This window comes from Carlito syrichta, unplaced genomic scaffold (genome assembly GCF_000164805.1).
Source record: "Carlito syrichta isolate Samal-C Ts95f unplaced genomic scaffold, Tarsius_syrichta-2.0.1 Scaffold316145, whole genome shotgun sequence".
NCBI classification, from domain to species: Eukaryota; Metazoa; Chordata; class Mammalia; order Primates; family Tarsiidae; genus Carlito; species Carlito syrichta.
The window spans coordinates 499652-506360 of record NW_007260241.1 but is presented as its reverse complement, the minus strand read 5'-3'; the positions used below and the strand labels follow the sequence as shown (position 1 = coordinate 506360).

The 6709-nt window shown below is 42.2% G+C and overlaps 1 long non-coding RNA gene across 1 annotated transcript in view; it reads left to right on the top strand.

Annotated features, from left to right (window-relative positions):
• The window catches only part of LOC110594546, a 21007-nt gene extending 16239 nt beyond the window's left edge, over positions 1-4768 (top strand). The window contains exon 2 of the long non-coding RNA XR_002481307.1: positions 4565-4768. This is a non-coding gene — a long non-coding RNA (uncharacterized LOC110594546). The remainder of the gene's footprint in view (positions 1-4564) is intronic.
• The last annotated feature ends 1941 nt before the right edge of the window (positions 4769-6709 follow it).

Below are 6709 nucleotides of genomic sequence, written 5' to 3'. Positions count from 1 at the left end.
CCCGGAGGTGGCCTGGACTTCCGCAGGCGCAGGGGGAGCCGAGGCTCCTCTGACGAGCAGCCGCGGCAGAGCGGTTTCTCGCGGAGCGCGGACACCCCGGAAACACGAGGCTTGCGGGGACAGGGAGGCCCGGCGGGGTCTCTGGCAGGCCCCGCGGGGGTCCAGGGATGAGGAAGCGGTGGAGAGGCAGGGGCACCAGCCGGGGGGCAGGGGCAGATGCCACTTGTCACGTGGTTGGTAGGTCTCGCTCAGACACTGAGACTGACCCCAGGGTGCTTGTTTCCTGGGTGAACTTGAATAGAGGCTGACTCGGCCTTGAAATGCTGTTGCCTTAAGGCTACCAGGGTATTCCCAGGAAAGGGACTGCGTACGGAAGGCCAGGTTTTAGAACTCTTAGGAATCGCCACACTGTTTTCCCCCGAGGCTGTGCTAGTGGACACTCCCACCAAGAGTGTGGAAGTGTTCCCTTTTCACCACGGCCTCCCCAGCATCCGTTGTTTTTTGAGTTATTGATGATGGCCATGCTGACGGGAGGTAGGTGGCATCTCAGTGTGGTTTTAAGTTGCATTTCTTTGACGACTAGTGAGGCTGAGCATTTTTTCAGATATCTGTTGGCTGCTGGTTTGTCTTCTTTGGAGAACTGTCTGTTCGTATCTTTTGCCCACTTTGTAAGGGGGCTGTCTGCTTTTTTCTTTCCAGCACGTTTGAGTTCCTTGTAGATCCTAGATGTTCGGCCTTTGTCAGACATAGTGTTGGCAAATATTTTTTCCCAGTCTGTGGGCTTTCTCCCTGCTCTCTTGATGGTTTCTTTGACTTTGCAGAAGCTTGTCAGTTTGATGAGGCCCCACTTGTCTATCTTATCTCTTATGGCCTGGGCTCTTGGGGTTTTGATCAGGAATTGGTTGCCAGGTCCAAGTTCCATAAGCGTGGCTCCTGCATCTTCAAAGGTTCTTATAGTTTGAGGTTTTACATTTAGGTCTCTGATCCATTTAGAGTTGATTTCTGAGTATGGGGATAAGTAGGGGTCTTGTTTTAGTCTCCTGCATGTGGTCAGGCAGTTTTCCGAGCACCGTTTACTGAATAGGTTCTCCTCTCCCCAGTGGTTGGTGGTGGAGGCTTTGTCAAAGATGAGTTGGTTGAGAAATTGAGGTTTTGCTTCTGGAATCTCAATTCTGTTCCATTGGTCTACATGCCTGTTCTTGTACCAATACCAGGCAGTTTTGGTTATTGTAGCTTTATAATAAAGCTTAAAGTCTGGGAATGTGATACCTCCTGCTTTTTTTTTTTTTTTTGCTTAGGATTGTTTTGACTATTCGTGGTTTAGCCAGACCTTTACCAGTGCAAGGAGGTTCTTGACAGATTCTCTTGGGTTTTCGAGGTGTAGAATCATGTTGTCTGCAAAGAGGGATAGATTGACTCCTATTTGGATCCCCCTGATCTCCTTCTTGTGTCTGATTGCTCTAGCTAGGACTTCCAAAACTATGTTGAACAGGAGGGGTGAGAGTGGGCATCCTTGTCGTGTTCCAGTTTTCAGGGTAAATGGTTCCAATTTCTGCCTGTTTAGCAGTATGCTGGCTGTAGGTTTCTCAAATCACTCTATTAAAAAGATACCTGCACACGTATGATTATCTCAACATTGTTCACAATAGCAAGAACATGGAACCAACCGTGCTGCCCATCAAAAGAGGATTGGATAAAAAAAAAGTGGCACATGATGAAATACTATGCAGTCAAAAAGAAGAGCAAAACGATGAACTTCACAGCAACCCTGAAGGACTCAGAGTCTATCATACTGAGTGATCTTTCACAGGAACAAAGAACTGAGCATCACATGCTCTCACTCATAAGTGGACTTGAACAACTATTGTAATACTATAAAAAAGGATTGACAGTAGCGGGAAACTGCGGAGAGTGGGGCGGTGGGATTGGCAGTACTGGGAATCTGCCTGGGGAAGGGGGCCACCCTCATCAACAAGGGTGCCTGCATAATGAATGTTTATAGACCTAACCCTGAATTGTACCCCACATCTTTAGAATAAAAAGTGTAGAAGTTAAAAAAGAAAAAGCTACAAGGCATAACTCCAGCAGGGCGAATCCATATCTAATATTTATTTTTCCTATGTTTTCATAGTTATGTCTGTGGAAAAAGAAAATGTTTCCATGTTGGCATTAACATTTATCGAGCATCTTTTCTGTTCTGTCCTCTATGCTGGGCTTTAAACGTATTATCTGAAAAATACTTGTGAATATTTTTCAGATAATGATCACTATGTAGTAAGCATCTACTCTGCACCATAATGGCTGGTTTATATATATTATTTAACTTAAGCCGGCATAAAGTTCATACCATTTTTTCCATTGCATAGAAAGCAATAGAAATAATGAGGTAGCCATCATTTAAATATAGTAATAATAGCTATCATATACTGAAAAATCACTCTCCATGCAATTAGACAACTCTATGAAACAGGTACTGCTGCTTTATACCCATTTCACACATGAGGCATTTGGTTAAGGGATATTTATAAGTGCTCAAAATTACACAGTGAATGTGTATTAAAATTCAATCCACTGGAATTCAGTGTCTACCAATTTAACCCTGCGTTTTTCCTCACAGCATAGCAAAGTTAAGAGTCAGAAAAGTTTCATAACCTATCTAAGATCACACAGTTAAAAAGAAGAGACTCGATTAGAAACCAAGTGCCAGAGTTTTGTTTGTTTTTTATTCCTTTTTTTTTTCTTCAAAGCCCATGTTGTTTCCACTTCATCGCCAAGCTGGCTGTCTTAAGAAGTATTTTTTTGGCAGTGAGATTCTACCATAAGGTCCACAATACAAACTCCTAATTATTAACACCCACTGAGTTCTTCTTATGGAGACAACATGAGAACGGTCATTCTTGGGCCAGAAGACTTTGCCTTTGAGGCACACTCAGAGGTTGAGGAGGGTGTTTCAAGGTCAAACAACAAAACTCTGGAAGGCGTTATGAACAGTGAAAATCAAATTGACACTTTCAGCTTAGGCAGAGGTAATATAGCTTGAAATGTTTTTTCAAATCCAAATTTCACTGACAGGACATAAAAACGAAATCCTGCTTTCTCTAAGAAATGCCACTTCCTAAGTCTGCTAAATAATTGCATGTCCACCGAATTTGATCCATACTGTGGTGCGTTTTCAAATGAGCTGCTCCAGACACATAAGCACAAGTTCACCGTGATGGCAAAACATGTGATCTGTGCTCGCATGTATTAGTATGCTCATAGTCATCAGCTTCTAGCCCATGTGAATGTCTTTAAAGACGTTCTGAAATGGGACTCTTAAACCAAAGCAGGTTTACTTACATCCCATATCACTTACACGTTTTGTTTTGCACGAATCCATACGTCATCTATACTTTGTAAAGGCTTATTCTGAAATTTTATTAATTATTCACATCTCTTATAAATCTGGTGAGTATGTTTTTAATGTAGCGGGTATTCCTTTATCAGTTTCCTTTCAACCTTTTCATTTTATTATCTGTGATGAGTTGTAAGAAGTAATTTTTTTTTTGTTTTTGAGTCGGAGTCTCACTCTGTCTCCCAGACTGGAGTGCAGCGGCCACTCCCAGCCACCGCAGCCTCGGCCTGCTGGGCTCCAGCGATCGTTCCGCCTCAGCCTTCCAAGTAGCCGGAATTACAGGCATGCGCCACCACGCCCGGCTGATTTTTTGATTTATTGTAGAGATGAGGTCTCGTTGCCCAGACGGGTCTTGAACCCGCGGGCTCAGGCAATCCACTCACCTCAGCCTCCCAAAGGCGCGGGATTACAGGCTGAGCCACCGAGCCCGGCGGTAAGAAGTAATTTTATGTCGAACACATAAGCCAGGTTCCCACCCAATCAGAAAGTGAAAACAATACTAAACTCTCAAGTTCTAAGCAAAGTTGATTTGAATGCATGTAGGCCGATTCAATCCGGGATAGAGTCAAATGTGAAATATAATTTTTAGATATGTTATCAGAATGCTAGATTCCTATCAGGATTTCTGAATGTATATTGTTATGGTTTAGGATAAAAACATAGTCTCTCAGTCTCTCTCTCTCTCTCTCTCTCTCACACACACACACACACACACACACACACACACACACACAGCTTCTTACTAGCTGTGTTACTTTTAATCTACTTCCCATGTGCTTATGGGCAACCACTTACACAAAATTATCTAGAGCAAATGTAACTTAAAATATTTGAATCATATGTATATACTTACATTTCTTACTAAATTATAAGATCCTGAAGGATAAAGATCAACATCTTAAGCAACTTTGAATCCTACATGGTATCTAGTATGATGGTTTGTACACAGTAGGTTTTGAAAATATATGTTAAATAAGTGGATAGTAGTCTATCATTTGGGATCACATTTGGCTGCATAGAATAGAGAATCCCCAAATAACAGTGGCTTAAACAAGATAGCAGCATATATCTTCCTTCTGTTAAAAATGATTATACAGGTAGACCATCTAAGACTGGTATCGCAGCTTCACAATGGCTGACATCTTCTGTCTTTGTGTCCCGTCATTTCAGTGCACTGCCTTAAGGACCGAAGTAGTTGCCTGAACTCCAGCCATCACATCTGTAATCCAGGAAGCAGGAAGAAAGAAGGGGTAAAAATATCACGGCCGCTCCTTCTAAGCAGACTTTCAGCCATCTATCATCATCAATCTTCATCATTAGTCACGTAGCCACATCTAATGACAGGAGAAGCTAATAAACATAGTCTTACAGCTAGATGTCTTGGTGTCTCAAATAAAATTTAATTGCTAAATTAATAAAAACCACTAAGAATAAATATTAAGGAAGGCATATTACAGTCTGTCATAGTACCTACTAAAGTTGAAAAAACCCATTTCTAATCAGACATTTGGGACTAGATTTCAAATTTTAATATTAATTTTAACTTTTAGGTTTTTTTCAGTTTATTGTCTTTCATCAACAACTTATTGACCACATGATGTATGTCAAGCACTCTTCCTTTGAGAAAGTTAAGACCCTTCCTTCCTTTGAGGAACTTATAATAGAACATTTTGTATTTACAGTGATAGAAAACCTATCCAAACTGAGATTTGTTGCTTCTAATCTATGTGCTTTAACTGACACAGAGATTGGTACCAGTTTCCCTTCTTTGCTTTAGAGATAGATAGATAGATAGATAGATAGATAGATAGAAAGAGAGAAAGAAAGAGAGAAAGAAAGAAAGAAAGAAAGAAAGAAAGAAAGAGAAAGAAAGAAGTACACGAATGATAGATGGATAGATGCATAGATGAATAGATGACTGATAGGCACATACATACATAGATGACAGATAAGGTAGATGACTAGATGACAGATAATAGAGAGACACATGATACACATATAAGATAAATGGGTAGATGATAGGTAACAGATGATAGATCAGCTAGCGACATACATAGCCGATCGATAAGCTTGGTAGACGATAGATGGATGGATCTTTAAAAGCACATGATTGTGATGTACGAAGCACCGTTCGAAGTGCTCGATACGTATCAGCTCACTTAAACTCACAGCAGCTCTGTGGAGTGGGCACTGTGACTGCCACCTTCCACCTGAGGAGGCAGACACAGAGAGATTAGCCCGTGAGGAAGCTGGGCTTGACTTCGGAGTGTCTGGCTCCAGAGTTCTCCTTCGTAAGCACCGTGCTCTGATGCGTCTCATAAAGAATGCTTTCTAAGAAACTTATCTCTCAGAGAAAAACCGAAGACTCATATATAATAACTTAGCTATAGATATTAAAATACAATTTAAACGTCACTTATTCCAGTCTCTGTTTTTCTCTATTGACCTTTTTACACACTTTAAAAATCAACTTGGTTCTTTTGGGTCTCGTCGTTATGCTTGCCTAACCCTTGATGCCGCTTGTCCTGACTCAGCGTAATTCTCTCTCTCTTCCTAATGTTGACATTGACCCCCATTTCGTGGGAGCCCCACGCCGACTCCTTTGTGTCTTTGACACTGTCTCTGGCACCACTGGCTCATACGTGCCTCTGACGACCAGAGGATATTCCAGACCCAGCCTGAGTTTTCCCACCACAGGTGTCTGGGGAGTCCCAGTTCCTTTTGGTGACAGAAGCGTGAGATCAAAATTTAGGTATTCTGAGTAGATATGGGAGTTGACGGTAGGAGAAAGCATGACTGCTGCCGGTGGGACACTTTTGGTGCTGATGGAGCTGGAAAATGTGTCCTTCTCAATGACAAGAGTTCACACTTATTTCCCAGTTGCACTGGTTATATCTGTGCATACTGCTCCTCTTATAGTCTGTCTCATCAGGTTTCAAGACTTTCTGTTTTAATGGCAATAGAAAGAGAAATTTAAATGTAAAAGAAACCACCAACAAAACAGCGTTGCTCCCCTGTCATAGTCTTAAAGATCAAAACTATCAGTGATGCACTATATGAGTAAGGGTGAGAAGAAGCAGCCACTCACAATTGTCGCCGGTTTAAATTGGTGTAACACTTGCAAAAGACAGTTGCCATTCTCCAGTAAAAGTTTGAAAGTCAGCCGGGCTCGGTGGCTCAGCCTGTCATCCCACGCCTTTGGGAGGCTGAGGTGAGTGGATGGCCAGAGCCCGCGGGTTTGAGACCCGCCTGGGCGGCGAGACCTCATCTCTACAATAAGTCAAAAAATCAGCCGGGCGTGGTAGCGCATGCCTG